The sequence below is a fragment of the Bos mutus genome, chromosome 14, assembly GCF_027580195.1.
Source record: "Bos mutus isolate GX-2022 chromosome 14, NWIPB_WYAK_1.1, whole genome shotgun sequence".
NCBI lineage: Eukaryota > Metazoa > Chordata > Mammalia > Artiodactyla > Bovidae > Bos > Bos mutus.
This window is the reverse complement of record NC_091630.1, coordinates 47,944,334-47,965,916: the sequence shown is the minus strand read 5'-3', so window position 1 is coordinate 47,965,916 and position 21,583 is coordinate 47,944,334. Positions and strand designations below refer to the sequence as shown.

Below are 21,583 nucleotides of genomic sequence, written 5' to 3'. Positions count from 1 at the left end.
TCAACGACACTAATCAGAAAAGAAAAATAAATGATAAATTGGACTTTATTAAAATGATAAACTTCTCATCAAAAAATACCACAAAGGAAGTGCATAAGTAGTACATGGATGGGGAGAATATATCTGCAGCACACAAATCTGGCAAAGTACCTGCACCCAGAATAAGCAAAAAACACCTCTAAATTAATTTTTTTTAAAAAATCCAATTACAAGATGGAAAAAAGACTTATAAAGGCACTTTACAAAAGTATGTGAATGGTTGATAAACATAAGAAAAGATACTCCAAATCATTAGTCATCAGGGAACTAAGGCAAATTAAAACCATGGGAGATAGGACTTACCCTCTAGAATAGCTAAAATTATAAAAGCTGACAGTCCCTGGTATTGGCAAGAATATGGAGCAATTGGAAGTCATTTATTGCTGGCAGGACTATGCAAACACTTTGGAAAACAGCGTGGCACTTCCTCTTATACTAACTATATGACCCAGCAGTTCTACTCCTAAGTATTTACCTAAGAAAATACTGATCTGAATCATGATTACATTTTGACAATGGTTTGTCAAACTTCACTGAGTAGTACACTTTGGATTTATGTATTTTGCTATCAGTAAATTATACCAGAACAGATTACTATTGACATTTTTTAATGCAATAAAAGAGAAGTTCCTCAATATAATTAATTGTATATACAAAAAGTCTATAACAAATGTCATACTCAATGGTGAAACATTTAGAGCTTCTCCTAGAGACTGGGACAGAGAATTGGAAATAGAATGCCCAGGATTATCATTTGTATTCAGTATTGTACAGGAGATTCTAGTCAATGTGGTAAGGAAAGAAAAATGATGTAATTATCACTAAAGGAAGAAATAAAAGTTCCCCAGGTGGCTCAATAGTAAAGAACCCACCCGCCAGGAGACACAAGAGACATCACTTCTGCTGCTGGGTTGGGAAAATCTCCTGAAGAAGGAAATGGCAACCCACTCCAGTATTCTTGCCTGGAAAGCCCCATGGCCAGAGGAGCCTGGTAGGCTACAGTCCAGGGGGTCACAAAGAGTTAGACACAACTGAGCACACACAAGGAAGAAATAAAACTGTCATTGTTTGCAGATGGCATGAATGTTTATGTAGAAAATCCAAAAGAATCAATGAACTGCTAGAATTAAGTTTTAGAAGATCTCTGGAACAGAAGGTAAATATACAAAATACAATTGCTTTAAAAAAAATATTTTAGAGCAGTTTTATGTTCACAGTAAAATTGATTGGCAGGTCTAGAGATTTCCCATAAACTCCCCTCCCCCACACATACACTGCTTCCCAATTATGAACATCCCCCACCGGAGTGGTATGTTCGTTACAGCACAATTGCATTTTTATATATTTTAGAAACAGAAAATGAAAACTTGAAATGTAAACTGAAAAGCTGTTTTGCAGTATCCATTAAAGCTGAGTATTTCTGCTTTATGACCCAGTAATTCCACTCCTATTTCCAGTAGAATTCAGTGACAGATGAACGAATAAACTACAGTATTTTTTGCACAATGGAATACTACATGAAAGTGAAAATGAATGAGTGAATGATAAAAAAGAAAATAATACAGTACAATATGAGAATCACAGCACACTTGTGGACTCTAATAAGTAAGAACTGGTCAGCTGTTGATCTCATCTCACTTAACACAAAAGTTCATGTGGGTAGGTTGAAAGGGAGTCTTAGAACAGGATGTATGTTCTAGATCGTAATCTAAACCCATAAACAGTGTTACTTAAACACTTGGTTATTTGGTTGGTTGGTTGATTGGTGACATCTTTTTATTTGGCAGCCCACTTTAGTATTCTTGCCTGAAAAATCCTGTGGACAGAGGAGCCTGGTAGGCTGCAGTCCACAAGCTCGCAAAGAGACAAGACTGAGTGACTAAGCATGTAAGGATATAACCTAAAAATTGCCATTTTAACCTTTTTTAAGTGTACAATTCAGTGGCATTAAGTACATGCACACTGTTTTCAACCACTACCCATCTCCAGAACGTTCTCATGGAAATATTCTGGACATGGTATTAAGGACTCAGTTTCCAACTCAAGGAATTTCTAAGATCCCATGTATCAGGGAGCTAAAGCACACTCAGAGAGAAAAAAGCTTCCTTCAGTTAAGACGCAAGATTTTTATAAAATCCTAGGTGTGAAGGGGAATGTCTGTGTTCATTGTTAGCTAGGACAGAAAAATACCTTCATCAAAAAGAATGCATCTGAATAACGACTCTTCTTCCTTAGAACCGTCTTCTTGCTTCTTTTGAAACAGGCTTCTGTAAACGTGGACCCCTTGACAAATAGTGCTACTCACCACAGAGCTCTCATTCTAGCAATATTTCTTGGGCTTTAAAATATAACACTCTGTTTTTATTCAAAACATTTACAGAGTCAATCGTTATATTTTAATTAGTCTATTATTTATGCATGTCAGTTTTTTACATCCTTGATGAAATGCCTATGCTTTTGGTTTATTTGTTTTAATTTTTTTAGCTTTTATCCAAGATGATTATGAAGTTTCAGGCACGCAACTACCTGAAAGATTGCCCCATCCTCAAACTCTAATTTCCTAGATCTTCACTGAGCAGTAGGCATGTGGATATTTGTTGTTCTTTATAGCTGTCACACCTGTTAGAAATATTATTTTGTGTGTATTCAGTATTTAATAAAATCAACTTTTAAACATTCCTTCTGTGTTATATATTTTACTTAAGCATATTCTTTTGTTACAAAACGAGAAAAGCTAATACTTAGATCTCGTATTTCTTTTGGACTAAATTTTAAAATAAACTACTAATACTGTATACTTTCTAATACACTCAATCCCTGGCTTACATATGGCCAGGGCCAACCAACCACCAAGACTGGCAAGATTTTTACTTGACTGAAGTTCCCTTCTTTTTTCACCTCTCCCTAGAGTTTTTCCCACGCATGTTTCCTCTTCTCCCTCTCTATTTTAAGCCTCACATGCAGCTTTTACTTTCTCCTCGTTAACAGTGGCTTCATCCACAACACCACCACTTCCTTGAATCTGAACTCTATGCCTCTCGAGAGTTTAGTTGTTTGTTTCAACCTCTACTGCCCTCCTAAGATAAAATACCAAGCACGGGTGAGTTTGAATACTCTTCTGTGGTGTAACCACTAACTCCAAGACTCACCATTCTAATGTAGACACTCTTAACAGAGTGCCTTTCCAAATACAGCAGATTAAGTTCTAGTTTTCCACAGAAACACATACGATGGTTATGTTCTATTACTACGACTGTGCTATTTTCGATGTCATAGGTTTTAGCAGGGCAGCTCTGAGAATCTAAACCCCTTGCAAAACCTTGTTTCCATAGAAAAATATGTTCTGCCTCATAACCAATCAATGAACAAGTAAACTTTTGAAATAAATCCATGAGGATTCCCTGTACTTTTCATCTGAGACTTCAAAGCCTTTCACAAAAACATCATTTTTTTAACAAAACAAAACACACCATTTTGCCATAGCTAATGGTTATTAAAGGGCTTGTTATGTTCACAACTAGGAAGTGTATATTAACAATCTTTGGACATGGAGTGCCAGAGATAATGCACAAATTATTACCAGGGGTATTGGATATGCTTCTTTCCATTTATTAATTCACTACACATTTATTGAGTTCCTGTTCTGTGCAAAGCATCATTCTCGGTACTGGAGACCAAGTAACAAATAAGACAGGCAACAGCCCTATCTTAATGGAATTTACAAATCAAGTGGCTCATGCTTGGCACTTGGTGAGTATTTGTTGAATGAATGATTTAATGTGCCTAAAGAAAACCATTCACATAGAATAAATATTTATGTTTTATAAAAATTAAGTGAAATCATTGAACAGAGGCGCAGCAGAATGCAGAATATAAATTAGACAGGGGAACGTGCTCCAGTGGGGCTTCCCAGTGCTTCAGTAAAGAATCTGCTTACAGTGCAGGAGATACAGGAGACATGGGTTCGCTCCCTGGGCCAGGAAGATCCCCTGGAGTAGGGAATGGCAGCCCACTCCAGTATTCTTGCCTGGAGAATTCCATGGACAGAGGGAGCCTGGCGGACTACAGTCCATGGGGTCACAAAGAGTCAGACACAACTGAAGCGGTGTAGCTCACAGGCATCCTGTGTACAGCTGAAAACATACGAACTCCCTAGAAGAGGATCCAAAACCCTTGGGTGATGTTCACTCTTCTTGATATTCTTGTAACTTTATGATGTAAAGGTAACAATATTTAAATTTTATGATTTAAAGTGAATACACACTAGGGGCTACAGTACTGACACTCGCATACCTAAAGCCTGTGCTCTGAAACTGAAGAAGTCACTGTGATGAGAAGCCCACACACCACAACGAAGAGTGACCCCTGATCACCACAACCAGAGAAAGTCCACGTGCAGCAGCAGACACCCGCCACAGCCAAAAAACAAAATGAACGAGTAAATAAATATAAATCTTAAAATAAAGGTAATGCATTTTATGTCATACGATAAGGGGATGGGGAAGAAAACAAAAGTAGACAGACAGGCAGATACACACATACATACAGACACAAACCTACTCATACACACAAGCATGTTCACAGCAAAAGAAAAGCAAGAGATACTTATAACAGTTACATCCTCATTTCTGTAACTGGTTACATGGTCATAGCTGGTATTGATAACTGTATTCTTCCACTACCCATTACATATTCCTTTCATCCTCACCAAGCAACTTGACTGGTTGTGGTTCTTCTCTCTCTCTCTCTCTCTTTTTTTTAAAGTGAGATAGAGTTGATATACAATATTATGTTGCAGGTATATGATCTGTCTGTGTATAGTAATACACAATTTTTCAAGGTTACATTCCATCCCTGGCCATTATGAAACATTGGCTATATTCCCAGTGCTCTACAGTATATTCTTGTAGCTTGTTTATTTTATACATAGTAGTTGGTACATCTTCATCGCCTTCCCTATCTTGCCCCTCCCCACTTTTTTCTCTCCCCACTGGTAACCGCTAGTTTGTTCTAAAACTGTGGGACACTTGGTGAATTTGCATGTCATCCTTGTGCAGGGCACATGTTAGTCTGCTCTGTATCATTCCAGTTTTAATATTTGTACTGCTGAAGCAGCACTGTTTGTGGTTTTTTACCCAGTAGAGTGACCCAGACCTTCATTCATGAAGCAGCTGGGACGTTAATAGAGCTGCCTGAATTAGACTGTTGTAGTTTTCCATTGACTTTAACCCAGGTTATGTTACTAAGAGAAGCCCTAACAGATCTCCTGAATTCTAGCCACACCCTTCCTTACCTCCATTGCTTGTAGCAATTCAATTTTCCCTTGGCAATCAGGATCAGTTGCTCCAGCCATATAGTAACCCTCTTTTTTGCCTGTTAACTCAGAGGCTTGAGAAGCCCAAAGTGGTCAGGTAACAGTCTTCACTTCCAGTTCTTGGAATCACTGCTCTGTCCCTGGTGGATGCATTCCTCCCTTTGAAACTAAGACCTCTAGACCAGCAGAGCTTATGGTCACAGGGACAGGAAGCAAACTTTTTGCCAGTGGATCACTAGAGGTAGTAGTGAGGTATTCCCCTGCCATTTCCATTCCTTGATTCTTAGACCCATCCCCATGAATTCTGGCCATGAGGGAATATAGCACCATATACTGGTCACCAAGGTAGAGCATACACCACCTTCTGGAAAACCTGGCCTCGGTCCTATAAAGTAGTGACCCTGAGCTGTTCTTGTATTTAACTTTGTCTTCAAAAGGACTTGCCACTATTCTATCAAGCTAACTGCTTCAGGATGGTTGAAGAATAGAAATCTATGAGGGGAGACCACTGACCCACTTCATTTGTCATAAAGTGAGTTCCTCGTTCAGAAGCAATGCTGTGTAAAACCATGATGGTGGATAGGGTAGCCCATTCTGTGGCTACCAGTTCACTTCTTTCCCCAGAGATTCTTGTCATCGCCCAATGGGCTCATGAACAATGTAGTTATGGTGACAACATGGACTTCCATTAACCAAGGCCAACCTGGCTATGGCTACCAGAGAGTGTCCAGTCAGCCAGCCGTGGAGACTAACACCGAGTCCCCAATATGGCACCATTCCCAGGGGGAGCAATCAGTTATCTGGTTGGCAGGTTGCTTACACTGGATCACTTTCATCATGGGAGGGCCAGTGTTGGGTATATTTGTTGTTGTTATTTGTTTATTTTTGGCTATGCTGCATGACTTGTGGCTTCTTAGTTCCCCAACCAGGAATCGAACCTGAACCCCAGCAGTGAAAGCACCAAATCCTAACCACTGGACTGCCAGGGATTCCTTCTTTGCAATATTTTGCTTAACAACAACAACAACAACAACAAAAACAAAAAATATATATAGAGAGAGAGAGAGAGAGAGAGCAATGAAACAGCAGTTATGACAGTCTAACTCAACTTTCTTTCATGACCAAAAATCTTGTACTCTATTAACAAAACTGTAGTTATAATAACCAAAACTGAAGAAGTCTTATACATAAATTGCTATTGGCCTGCAATGTAGGAGACCCAGATTCAATCCCTGGGTTGGGAAGATCCTCTGGAGAAGGAAATGGCAACCCACTCCAGTATTCTTGCCTGGAGAATTCCATAGACTGAGGAGCCTGGCAGGCTACAATCCATGGGGTCACAAAGAGTCAGACATGACTGAGCAATTAACACAGATAAACATACTATCAGCAATGAGGCACATCTGTAGTACTAAACTGAGTGCTATATTCAGTATGCTTTCCAGCATACTGTTGCCATCGCCAAGCTGAGAAATTTTGGATCCCCACAGGAATAATTTCAAGATTTCTTATAGTGTGGTGGAATTTTGTAGGATTTTATAAAGAACAAGATAATCAGATTCTTTACTGAGTAAATTCTCCCAGTGTGTTTGGCTTGATTTCACTGTTGGCTTTTCTTTGATCTTTACTAGGTTTTTCATGCTAAATTTTAAATATGGACATTTTTGCAATTCTTTAAGTTTTATTTCCAGTCTGCTCCTTCCTAAAATTGTTTTTCAAATGAAACAAAATGATATATTTTATATAGCATATTTTAAATAATAATAAACAGATTTTTTGGTGATGGCATATATTTTCCAGTCTCATTCTATTATATACATTACTCTGCTTTTATTTTTCTTCCCTTTAATATATCATTAACTTGTGATATTCTTAAATATACTTTAACTCTATTTTGGAATGATTATGGTTTCTTCATGAGACATTTTTGAGGTTTTTTGCTCTTTTTCCTTTCCTACAAATTGTTTCTGTTCTACTCTTGGTCTGTCCCATTGGCCCTTTACCATATATTTTTATTGCTTATTTACTTTTAATGTAACTCTATTTACTATTGTTTCCTTTAATTCTGAATGATTTTAATAAAAATCTATCAATATGAGTTTTTCTCTTTCTCTTTTACACCAATGTTTGTGTGCACGCATGCTCAGTTGTGTCTGACTCTTTACGACCCCATGGACTACAGCCCTCCAGGCTCCTCTGTCCATGGGATTTCCCAGGCAAGAATACTGAAGTGGGTTACCATTTCCTCCTCCAGGGGATCTTCCCAAACCAGGGATCAAACTTGCATCTCCTGCTTTGGCAGGTGGATTCTTTGCCACTGAGCCACTTGAACTAGTCTTTGTCATTTCAAGACCCCCTCAAATTTGACCTCAACTTTAAACAGCCTTCCATTTTCTATTCATAGGACTGTGGTGTTAGTCTACACACGTAACTTATACAGTGTTTCACTTATAACTTCCAATTAAACAAGAATTATTATAGTTTTTTAACTTGGTTTCGATATAATACATGCATACACATCTCTATCATACCACAGATGGCACTTCCTCATGTTTACTAGAGCACTTTTTTTCCTGCTAGTAGATAATAAGCCCCTTGAAAACAAGGAGCATATGTCAACCTCTAGTGTCTGGCACAGTGTAGGTTTTTAATGAATGAAGAATAAATGAATGAATAAATGAATGAATAAATGAATGAATGAAAACCATTAGTTGTATAATTTCAGGGGTCCCTTCCAAAAAAAATACTTCCCCTGTGAGCCAAATGGACTTATTTTAAAACAAAAATATTCTTAGAAATCACACTCATTTTAACCTATTCATCCAAGGCAGAAGTTGTCAATCCTGGTTGAGGAAGAGAACCACGTGCTCATCCCACTAAAAATAAATTAGGAGCTCCTATGTGATTCTAAGGGCGTCCCTGGTGGCTCAGATGGTAAAGAATCCTCCTGCAATGCGGGAGACCTGGGTTCGATCCCTGGGTTGGGAAGATCCCCTGGAGGAGGGCAACCCACTCCAGTATTCTTGCCTGGAGAATCCCCAGGGACAGAGGATCCTGGGGGACTACAATCCATAATGTTGCAAAGAGTGGGACAAGACTGAGTGACTGAGCACAGCACAGCGCAGGTGATCCCAAAATGCAGGCAAGGTTGAGAACTGCTAGGCTAAGATAGAAATAACTGATGGCAGGTTCTAAGGTACAAGGACAGAAGAAAATTAGGATCCTAATGACTTGAGGAGAGAAGTTCTTTGTTGGAGGCAGGGCTTGAGGGACAAGGAGTTTGCAATGAGCCCAACTCACCCTCCAAGAGGCTGGAGGTGGCTGGAGAGAGAGAGGTATTTTTAAAAGTATCTATCGTCTTAAAAAATTAAGAGGAAGAGATTATAAGTCATTTTTAAAGAGGCAAACTTTGAAGAGGAAGGAATGTAAAATTTAAATTTAAAAGTGAAGTCAGAGATTCCAACAATTGCTAATAAAAGGGCCCTTTGAGTTTCTTGGGCTTTTTACAAAAATATTCCCCAGGCTCACAAATACTGTAGGCAGACTGCTTATACAGATGAAAAGAAGAATAAATGTTGACATAGCAGAACTTGAGAGAAGAAAAACTGTTTTAAGGAATTAGTAGTCCCCAATTTGTGTCTATACTATAATGACAACAACATAGAAACTATATGTGAATATGTTTTATTTTATTTTTATTACTTATTTATCTGTTTATTAGGCTGCACCGTGTGGTTTGCAGGATCTCATTTCACCAACCAGGGACTGAGCCCAACGCCTTCAGTGAGAGCACTGAGTCCTAACTATTAGACAACCAGGGAACTCCCAACGATGTGTGACTATGGGTTGAACAAGAAAAGAGTGATGATGTTAGACAACTGGCATGTCGAGGTGTATTGAGCTTGAAGCCTGAAGTTCTAGTTCCTACTTTGCTGCTAATCTGCTGTGCTTCCTTACACAGGTGTATTCACTTCTCTGGGGCTCAATTTCCTGACCTGAAAATTGAAAGCCTCAACTAAATCAGTGCTTCTTGCAAGGTTTCTCTAAAAAGAGTAAATAAATGGAGCCCCAAGATCAATAAGGAGGAGCCTGAAGCACCCTCTGTAAGTCCAATTTTTTTTTGAAGTCTTCTATTTTGCCTTAAAAGTCCACATCCCAGTATGTGAATTGCATCTCAGTTAAAGTTTTTTTTTTTTTTTCCCCAAAAGTTCATCCACTTTATATTCTTTAGTCTTTGTGGTTTTTTCCTTTTAAATGAAGCTGAACTTGCATTGTATTTTATACTCTGGTTTTTTTCACCAAGTATTATATCTTTCACATTTTATATGTCATTAAAATGTTGTTCCTTTTCTTTTCATAGCTTTCCAATATTCCATCACATGACCGTATTATAATGCATTACTGTCTCCTAATTTGGGATATTCATGTTACAGTACAGTGTGTTTCTGCCACCAAGCTGCCTTAATTCCAGTCTGCTTGGATCTGTGAAGAGCCTGAGATTTCTTTATAGTTTCTAATTGAATCCTCTGAAGTGCAGAGCTTGGAAAATGAAAAATTTTTTTTTCTCTTATTGCTGCCATGTGTGAAGTGGTCTCTTGGTGACGTAAGTTGTAATTCATTCTTTCTTGAGATCTCACTGCTAAAAGTGGGGAAGAAACTAACGCTTACTGAATCTGGACTGTTTTTGTAAAGGTTATTACAGGTCATCCACCCAGTGAGGTAATGAATATCCCACTTCATATAATAATAAGCTGAGACTCAAACGATTGAGCTGGCTGACTAACGATGTGCAGTACCTGCGATTAAATTGGATCCAATCTCCCCCAGATCTGTTCCAGGCCATCCTGTTCACCACACTTTGGACCCACAGCAGTAAGAGAGGGAGCATAACTACCCCTGCACTTCCCTCTGTTGGCTCTTTTTTTCTTTTTTAATTGAAGTGTATTTGATTGTCAATATTATATTTGTTTCAGGTGTACAACACAATGATTTAATATTTTTATAGATTATATTCCATTTAAAGTTGGGCTACCCTGGTGTCTCAGATGGTAAAGAATCTGCCTGCAATGCAGGAGACCTGGGTTCAATCCCTGAGTCAGGAAGATCCCCTGGAGAAGGGAATGGCTACCCATTCCAGTATTCTTGCCTTGGAAATCCCATGACAGAGGAGCCTGGTGGGTTACAGTCGATGGTATTGCAGAGAGTTGGACGTGACTGAGTGACAAACGCTAAACACTAACATCAGTTCAGTTCAGTAGCTCAGTTGTGTCCAACTCTTTGCGACCCCATGGACTGCAGCATGCCAGGCCTCCCTGTCCATTACAAACTCCTGGAACTTGCTCAAACTCATGTCCATAGTGATTTAATATTTTTATAGACTATATTCAATTTAAAGTTATTAAAAAATAATGGCTATATTCCTTGTGCTGTACAATCTGTCCTTATTGTTAATTTTTTTTTATTCATAGGGATTTTTACCTGTTAATCCCCTCCCCCATCTTGCCTCAACTTCCTTTCTTCTCCTCATCTGATAACCACTAGCTTTTTCTCTAGTCTGTGAGTCTCTTTCTGTTTCATTATATGCATTTGTCTGTTTTATTTTTAAGATTTCACCTGTAAGTGTTAACATAGAGCACTTGTCTTTTCCATCTACCTGATTTCACTGAGTTTAATACCCTCCTAGGTAAACTGCTTTTTTGCATCTGTCAGCAATAATGGACAGAAATGGTATGGACCTAACAGAAGCAGAAGATAGTAAGAAGAGGTGGCAAGATACACAGAACTATACAAAAAAGATCTTCATGACCTAGATAATCATGATGGTGTGATCACTCACCTAGAGCCAGACATCCTGGAATGCAAAGTCAAGTGGGCCTTAGAAAGCATCACTATGAATGGAGCTAGTGGAGGTAATGGAATTCCAGTTGAGCTATTTCAAATCCTAAAAGATGATGCTGTGAAAGTGCTGCACTGAATATGCCAGCAAATCTGGAAAACTCAGCAGTAGCCATAGGACTGGAAAAGGTCAGTTTTCATTCCAATCCCAAAGAAAGGCAATGCCAAAGAATGCTCAAACTACCACACAATTGCACTCATCTCACACGCTAGTAAAGTAATGTCAAAATTCTCCAAGCCAGGCTTCAGCAATACGAGAACTGTGAACTTCCAGGTGTTCAAGCTGGATTTAGAAAAGGCAGAGGAACCAAAGATCAAATTGCCAACATCCGTTGGATCATCGAAAAGGCAAGAGTTCCAGAAAAACATCTATTTCTGCTTTATTAACTATGCCAAAGCCTTTGACTGTGTGGATCACAACAAACTGTGGAAAATTCTGAAAGAGATGGGAATACTAGACCACCTGACCTGCCTCTTGAGAAATCTGTATACAGGTCAAGAAGCAACAGATAGAACTGGACATGGAACAACAGACTAGTTCCAAATCAGGAAAGGAGTACGTCAAGTGTGTATTTTGTCATCCTGCTTGTTTAACTTATATGCAGAGTACATCCTGAGAAATAATGGGCTGGAGGAAGCACAAGCTGGAATCACGATTGCTGGGAGAAATATCAATAACCTCAGATATGCAGAAGATACCCTTACGGTAGAAAGTGAAGAAGAACTAAAGAGCCTCTTGATGAAAGTGAAAGAGGAGAGTGAAAAAGTTGGCTTACAGCTCAACATTCAGAAAACTAAGATCATGGCATCCGGTCCCATCAGTTCATGGCAAATAGGTGGGGAAACAGTGAAAACAGTGACAGACTTTATTTTGGGGAGCTCCAAAATCACTGTGGATGGTGACTACAGCCATGAAATTAGAAAATGCTTGCTCCTTGGAAGAAAAGATATGACCAACCTAGATAGCATATTAAAAAGAAGAGACATTACTTTGCCAACAAAGGTCTGTCCAGTCAAGGCTATGGTTTTTCCAGTAGTCATGTATGGATGTGAGAGTTGGACTATAAAGAAAGCTGAGCACTGAAGAATTGATGCTTTTGAACTGTGGTGTTGGAGAAGACTCTTGAGAGTCCCTTGGACTGCAAGGAGTCCATCCTAAAGGAAATAAGTCTTGAATATTCATTGGAAGGACTGATGCTGAAGCTGAAACTCCAATACTTTAGCCACCTGATGTGAAGAGCTGATTCATTTGAAAAGACCCTGATGCTGGGAAAGATAGAAGGTGGGAGGAGAAGGGACGACAGAGGATGAGATGGTTGGATGGCATCACCGACTCAGTGGATGTGAGTTTGAGTAAACTCCGAGAATTGGTGATGGACAGAGAGGCCTGGCATGCTTTAGTCCATGGAGTTGCAAAGTGTCAGACACGACTGAGCGACTGAACTGAACTGAACAGCTTAAACATTTGCCAATCTCTTTTCTTGGCAGTGCCATAATTCCTCCTACAATTAGAATCTCAATTTTGGGGACTTCCCCTGTGTTCCAGTGGCTAAGACTCCACACTCCCAGTGCAGTGGAGCTGGGTTTAATCCCTGGTCAGGCAACTAGATCCGACATGCCTCAGCTGAGAGTTCTCATGCCACAGCTAAAGATACCATACACCAAAACTAAGACCCAGTACAGTCAAATAAATAAATAAAAATCCTTAAAAACTCATTTTTTGATGAGGGTTCTTTGTCATGCGGCAGGTAGTTTTTTTTCCCCAAAGGATAAATAAATGAAGGATTGTTTTACTGCATAGAGCAGGGGTCAGTAAACTTTTTCTGTAAAAGGGCACATAGTGACTATTCTAGACTTTGTGGAACATAGGATCTCATACATATGAGGTCATAAATGTCAGTTCCAACAACTCAACTCTGCCTTTTCAGTGGAAGAGCAGTTACCCACTCACTGTATGTAATAATGGATGTGGCTGTGTTCCAATAAAACTTTATTTAGGGGCACTGAAATCTTAATTTCATATAATGTTCAGTTCCCTCAAATTTATTATTCTTTTGACTTTTTTTTCATCCATTTAAAAATGTACAAATCCATCCTTGCAGTGAGGATTACTGTTGTTTTTTAGTCAATCAGTCATGTCCACCTATTTTGCGACCCCATGGACTGCAGCCCGCCAGGCTCCTCTGTCCATGGGATTTTCCATGGCAAGAATACTGGAGAGGGGATCTTCCAGATCCAGAGAAAGAACCTGCATCCCATGCATTGGCAGGCAGATTTTTTACCACTGAGGCCCCTGGGAAGCCCAAAGTATAATCAATCAGTTTCTCCTAATACCTGTTATTGTCCTTCACCCAAATCCAATCCTCCCTTTCTTCCTTGTCCAGCCTCAACTTCAAGGTCAATCCTGACACTGTCTTCCTTTCATAGGCCCTCGGGCTCTGGTTTTCAGCAACCTGTGGTGTCTGTTTTGTTTGTTTGTTTGTTTTTGCCACACTGCAAGGTGTGTAGGATCTTAGCTCCCCAACCGGGGATTGAACCCGGGCCCCTGCAGTGAAAGCGCCAAGTCCTAACCACTGGAGCACCAAGGAATTCCCAACTGAGTGGTGTCTTGAAGTCAGCCAGGAAACAACAATGAGGTTGCATGAGGAGGGGCGGTGGGGGGTGGGGCGGGTAGGAAATATGAAGAGTTAAACCCCATACCCTCCCCCAAGGTTGCACAGCCCCTGAGGGCAGTCCCTCTCTCAGAGCCAAGCTCTGGTGCGGTGATGCCTTCAGGGGATTTGTGTGTCACTCCAGCCTAGAGCATTTCTCCAAGGACTGTCCACTCTCCAGCTTAAATCTGGGTCCACAACATATCTGCTCTTCCAAGCACCAGGCACAATCAGAAGACGGAATAAAAATGGAGCTGAATTTCCAAAATTTTCTGGGCCACTGTCTCCACTTCTCTCAGCTCTTTCAGGTGTATTTTTCATGGAGTAAATCTAGGCAGAGATAAAAGTTAGATACCAAGTACACAGCAAAAGCTCTTCTCTTTCTGTAGTTGGATAATTTGGGCTTTCTGAGCTGAGAAAAGAGATGACATAATACTTCCTACCAGGAAATAACAGGTTTGGGAAATAGACAAATAATTCTGTCCCACTGCAACTGATGAGCTGAACTAAGGTGCTGTTAAAAGTACCAAACGTATGTCAGAGCAAGCCTAAGGTATAAATCATATGACACAATTTTGATGACCAACAAAAGCATTCAGACTAAATGAAAACTAATCTCAGAAAAAAATGAATGGCTTTTAAACAGAACTGCAAGATTAATAAACGAGAAGGTATTATACTTTATTAAATTTGATTTTTTATAAGCATTCATATAGTTACATGAAATTGTACTGGACAAATCAATTCAAATCGACTATTATGGGCACTAGTAAATAAATTAAGAACTAAAAGACCACTAAAAGAACTAAACTAAAAGAACTAAAAGAGGGCTTCTCTGGTGGTCCAGTGGTTAAGAATTTGCCTTGCAGTACAAGGGACACCGGTTTGATCCCTGGTCTGGGAAGATCCCACATGCCATGGTGCCACTGAGCCCCTGTGCTGCCACAACTACTGAAGCCCTTGATCCCTACAGCCCATGCTCTGCAACAAGAGAAGCCATGGTGATGAGAAGCCCACCCACAACAATGAAGACTCAGCACAGCCAAAATAATAAATAAATAATTTTTTAAAAATAAATAAAACCAGCAGATAATATAGTCTTGCTTCAAGTTAATGATATGTACTGTGAACTCTTCAATATCTGGCATGCTAAAAACTGGAAAGCTTCAGTGTGCAGCTCTTTTATCTATCCAGTTATTATTATTTGATATGAGTTTCTGAAGGGCAGAGTCCACGACTGTGCAACTATTCGTCTTTTCATTTCTTGTGCCTAGTTCTGTGTCTAGCATGTCATAAGACACCTAAATACAGTTGGAATGAATGATGAATGAAAAAGGTCACAAGGATAAGACATTGCAAAATTCTGAATTAGTCGTTAAACCATTAAAGAAAGCCAGAATTACATTCAGTGTGTCTCATATTCTAATTATCTGACTATTGTTAATCTGATATCATGTCAAATGGTAAGTTCACAATTAAATGTGATACTCTTATTTCCCCACACAGCTGAAAATTAATTTATTGACATGTCATTAGATGGCAGGTCCAGTGTTAATATTTTTATAGATGTTCTTGAAAGTAATAATAAACACCTTCAGTTTTCAGTGGAAAAATCAAGAGCATTTCATTAAAACAGAGAAACTGGTGAAGCTAGAAATAGAATAAAAATTAACCTGAGACATATAATTTTTACTTTAAAAAAGAAGATTAAGATACTATCAAATATACAATCATATCTGAGTGTAAGTAGTGAAGTATTCACACATGAATACTTTACTCAAATTGAATATATAAAGTTCCATACCTTCTTTTTATCCATTAACCTTACATCTCTGTTTAAAAGCAGTTAATTTTTTTGCAGATTAATTTTCTTTTAGTATGAATACTTTCATTGGTTAGCAAAATACCATCACATCAGCTATACATTCTAGTACTAAAAGCCAAAAAAGTAGTTCAACAATCTGTTCCTTGAATTTTGGGGAAAAATTCTTACAAACTCTCCTAGTATTCTAAGATGAATAGTTATTTCCCACAATTTGGACAAACAGGTACACTTTCCCCCCACCCCAGGCCGCTGTTCTTTTTCCCTTCAACTTACTGTGGCAAACTATTTATTCCAAAAGTTGGCTGGAGAAGGAAGATGCCACAAGGGCAGCCACATGACCACAAATTTAATGACATGCGTATGAAACTCCAGCATCACATCAAACCAGTCTCTGTATAGGATGTCAAACCTAGCCGGGGACAGCCAGGTGTTCTGTCTTCTCCAGCTTGCTGAGTCACATATAGAAAACTGTTACAAGGGAATTTCCTGGTATGCGTGTGGTGTGGGCAAAAAAAGTCACAAATGTCTATCACAAGAGCCAGTTTACCTAAACCTGCCAGTACTAAGGATTTTTTTAGTGAAAATGGAGAAAGTCTAAGATCTTCAATATTTTATTTATTTATTTTGGCCAAGCAGCATGTGGGATCTTTGATCCCTGATTAGAAGTCAAAACCACTTCCTCTGCATTGGAAGCATGAAGCCTTAACCACTGGACCATTAGGGAAATCCTGAAGAGCTTTAATATTTTAAATAAAACATACTTTCATATGTGATTACAATAACATAAAAATATGAGTAAAATAGCAATAAAACTAACATAGTTCTCATGTAGGATTGATAAAAATGTGTTTTTTTTTCCCCTTAAAGAATATGATATCTTTCCCCTCAAAGTTTTCTTAAGAATCCCTTTGTTGGAGTTCAAGGTTTTTAAGTGCTAGCCACCCATTTTCCTTACTTGGCCCTGCAATAAACCTTTTCTGCCCCCAAAAACAAATAAACCCCCAAAATAAATACCTTTGCTGCAGTACTCTGTGGTGACTAAATGAGAAGGACATCTAAAAAAGAGTGGATATATATGCATACATATGACTGATTCACTTTGCTGTACAGTAGAGACTAAAACACATTGTAAAGCAACTGTACTCCAGTAAAAATTAATTTACAAAGAAACAAGACCTTTGCTGTTGTACATATAAAACTTCTTTAATGAAAACACTATGTGTCTCAAAATCTTTAATTTCCAGCTGTTCTACTGTCCATGATGGAAGACAGGAACTTGGTTGAGAGGTTTTCCTGAAGCAAGGCTGCACAGCAACTATTCTGCAGGGCAAGTCACTCAGCAAGCAGCATGCCCTCTGCGTGGCATCTATCTTGTCATGTCAAAATAATTTGCTTTAAAAAAATAAAGTCTAGAATAAAGATATCACTAGGGAACTTCCTTGGTGGCCCAGTAGTTAAGAACGCACCTTCCAATGCAGGGGATGTGCAATCCCTGTTTGGGGAAGTAAAATCCCACATGCTGGGGTAGGGGGAGAATAAGTAAGCCCTAGCACTGGTATGGAGAAGGCAATGGCACCCCACTCCAGTACTCTTGCCTGGAAAATCCCAAGAAGCCTGGTGGGCTGCAGTCCATGGGGTCGCTAGAGTCGAACACGACTGAGCGACTTCAATTTCACTTTTCACTTTCCTGCATTGGAGAAGGAAATGGCAACCCACTCCAGTGTTCTTGCCTGGAGAATCCCAGGGACGGGGGAGCCTGGTGGGCTGCCATCTATGGGGTTGCACAGAGTTGGACACGACTGAAGTGACTTAGCAGCACTGGTATGAAGACCCAGTGCAGCCAAATTAAAGGAAAAAATATATATATATATATATGTTACTGTATTTCATTAACTTATAATGGGAAATTAAAATATATGTTATACATGATTTTCAGTCTAAAGTAAGAAGAATAAGGGCTTCTTTTTGGTTAATGTCAGTATTTAATCATTTTGGATTCTCTGCATTTCAAAACCTTAACAATTTCAGAATTCCAATTTGCTAATTTACTGTCTTACACCAAAGCAAGTACAGCTGGGTTAGCTAAGTACAAGACACATTTGTTCATCTTAAGGAATTACAAATGCATGATTTTAAGATGTTTTATTGTAATACTATTATAAGTTCAGTTTTTCCATTTGTATTTGAAGCTGGATTAAAATTATGCATCTGGTGACTGGGATATGGGGGAGCATGACGTCCCATTGGTGACAAGCCTTTCAATTAAGCAGAACTAATTCAATATGCCCCTGTAAGAAAACAAAAGGGGTATAAGTATGTTACAATTACTGAAATTATGCATCTTTCTTTCTATTCCTTTACCTTCCTCTCCTTCATCTTTCCTTTCTTTCTTATTTTTTAAAAAATTTACCTATTTTTGGCTGTGTTGGCTCTTCAGTTCAGTTCAGTCGCTCAGTCGTGCCCAACTCTCTGTGAGATGTGCAGCACACCAGGCCTCCCTGTCCATCACCAACTCCCAGAGCCTACCCAAGCTCATGTCCATTGAATCAGTGATGCCATTCAGTCATCTCATCCTCTGTCGTCCCCTTCTCCTCCTGTCCTCAATCTTTCCCAGCATCAGGGTCTTTTCAAATGAGTCAGGTCTTTGCATCAGGTGGCCAAAGTATTGGAGTTTCAGCCTCAGCATCAGTCCTCCCAATGAATATTCAGGACTGATTTCCTTTAGGATGGACTGGTTGGATCTCCTTGCAGTCCAAGGGACTCTCAAGAGCCTTCTCCAACACCACAGTTCAAAAGCATCAATTCTTCGGCGCTCGGCTTTCTTTATAGTCCAACTCTCACATCCATACATGACTACTGGAAAAACTGTAGCCTTGACTAAACGGACCTTTGTTAACAAAGTAATGTCTCTGCTTTTGAATATGCTGTCTAGGTTGGTCATAACTTTCCTTCCAAGGAGTAAGCGTCTTTTAATTTCATGGCTGCAATCACCATCTTCAGGGATTTTGGAGCCCCCCAAAATAGTCAACCACTGTTTCCCCATCTATTTGCCAGGAAGTGATGGGACCAGATGCCATGATCTTAGTTTTCTGAATGTTAAGCTTTAAGCCAACGTTTTCACTCTCCTCTTTCACTTTCATCAAGAGGCTCTTTAGTTCTTCTTCTCTTTCTTCCATAAGGGTGGTGTCATCTGCATCTTCATCGCTGCACTTTTCTCTAGTTGCGGAGAGTAGGGGCCACTCCCTAGTTGCAGTACTCGGGCCTCTCTTTGTGGTGACCTCTCTTGCTGTGGAGCATGGGCTCTATGGCAGACAGACCCCAGTGGTTACAGCACGTAGGCTCAGTAGTTGTGGCTCCAGGGCTCCAGAGCACAGGCTCAACAGTTGTGGCACACGGGCTTAGTTGCTCCTTGGCTTGTGGGATCTTCCTGGATCAGGGCTCAAACCCGTGTCTTCTGCATTGGCAGGTAAGATTCTTTACCACTGAGCCACCAGGGAAGTACATCTTTCTGTCTTATTTTTAAACTATGCTTCTTTCAAGACTGAAGTCACTTAATATACATATGGGGCCATTTCTCCCGGAGTTGTGATCGCAAACTCATCCTTAAGAATCTTGTTTGACATTTCATTCTCTTAATATACAGGGAAAGACTTACATTTATTGAATGTGAATAATGGGAAATATGAAACAAGTATAATTAATCTTAAGTGGCGAGTATAAAAAATAATAAACATAAGGTTTTAAATTTTAATCATCAACTTGAAGAATAAAACGTTTAAGACATATCATAAAGATATCAGCAGAAGATGGTTTGTAATCTCAAAACAATGCATGATTGTAGTACATTAAAAGTTTCTTGAGTTAAAACTTCTTTGATTTTGCATTTAAAAAATAAGTGGAAGTCGCTCAGTCATGTCTGGCTCTTGGCAACCCCATGAACTGTAGCCTACCAGGCTTCTCTGTCCATGGGATTTTCCAGGCAAGAGTACTGGAATGGGTTGCCATTTCCTTCTCCAGAGGATCTTCCCGACCCAGGGGTCAAACCCGGGTCTCCCGCATTGTAGGCAGACACTTTTACTGTCTGAGCCACCAGGAAGTCTTTAAAAAAAGACTTATTTAAAAAAATAAAATACCACCAAAAAATGAGGTAAAAAGGAAAACCTCTTACTCCCTCAAGAATAATGGCATAAAATCACAGTCACTTGATAATTACTTTAATAATTACCTTTACTTGTATGATAGAACTATTTTTAAAAAATTATTTAATTTATTTATTTGGCTGTGCCCAATCTTAGTTGCAGTACACAGAATCTTTAGTTTCGGCATGTGGGATATAGTTCCCTGACCAGGGATTGAACCTGGGCCCCCTGCATTGAGAACGCAGTCTTAGCCACTGGACTACCAGGGAAGTCCATTATTTTGTTTTTGTTTTTTACAACTTTATTAAGGGATGGGCTTCCCTGGTGGCTTAGTCGGTAAAGAATCTACCTGCAATGAGGGAGACCTGGGTGAGATTCCTGGGTTAGGAAGATCCCCTGGAGGAGGGCATTGCAACCCACTCCAGTATTCTTGCTTGGAGAATCCCCATGGGCAGAGGAGTTGGACACGACTGAGCAACTAAACACAGCATATTAGGGATATTGACATACAAGAAAACACATTATGATTGATGTGTACAGTTAGATAAGCTGTGACATGTGTATTTCCTTGAAACCACCACTTTGATGAAGCCTGAACAGATCCTTCCCCTCCTCAAGTTTCTTTGTGCCCCTTGACGATCCCTTCTTCTGCTTCCTACCCAACCAACCACCCTCTTTTCTCGGGGCAACCACTGATGTGCTTGCTATCACGGTAGGTCAGTCGGCATCCACCAGTAATTTTTTCCAGGACACCAGCAGGTTTGCCCTTATATAAAATATATAGTATGATCAGCCTCACCCCACCCCATGTCCACGGATCCTGCATCCTTGGATACGAGTGCTGACTGTACTTTTAATAATCTATAACTGACCTAAAAAGTCCTTTCTGCTCATTTTAAAAAAGGATTTTTTTTCCTAACTGGAAGAAAATGTAATAATACCAGAATGAGGCAGATGATACACAGGTCATTAGAAAGCACTCTGAACTGAGTAATGATTTTGCAGATTATTTTTCATATTCCACACCCTAATGCTAATTGGATTAAAGAGTCAAGAATCCAGGAAATGAAGTAAAAGAGATGTGTTGATTTTAATAAATAGGGTGTTTTTTTTTCCTGTCTCATCTGTCAGCTTACTTCTAATTAATAAATAGATTTTCAAAAGTTGGCCCAAAATGGAGATCTCCACTGACAAATGTTCTAATAAACTGTATGTGTCTTAAGAAAAAAAAAAAAGCCGCTATATGTTGGAGTTCTACATCAATAATAAAATAAAGTGAACTGTGGATATAACATTAAAACACAACCTATATTCTTTCTTATGAAAATATGAGTTTATTCTAACATATTATGACAACATGTCAAAATTATGTTTGCATATAAGATTGGCTGAGGATGCTGGAACTATAGCAGTTGAATTGTGGTGGTTTGTAGACTTCTGTGTATACTTTGCATTTTAGTTTTAATTAAATAAATATGTTGGTAATTAATATGTGTAATTTATTTCTACCTCTTTCTAGTTTACATTATTCAGTTGTACTTGAAGATATGCTTCCTCATTTTGAGTGTTTCTGTAAGACGTGGTATCTCCAGTAAACTTAATACTTCATTTTTTAAACAACACATTTTTCATTCTCTTGACATCACCAAATGAAAATGCTGTACATTGGAACATAAAACAAAAAGAGACCTAAATTAGTTGGAATTATAATATATGTAGC

General features: G+C 39.1%; 1 non-coding gene across 1 annotated transcript; it reads right to left on the bottom strand.

Moving 5' to 3' along the window:
* Nucleotides 1-5,051: 5,051 nt before the first annotated feature.
* Nucleotides 5,052-5,157, bottom strand: LOC138990835 (U6 spliceosomal RNA). The gene has a single exon (XR_011466947.1). It is a non-coding gene; the product is annotated as a U6 spliceosomal RNA (small nuclear RNA).
* Nucleotides 5,158-21,583: the final 16,426 nt, after the last annotated feature.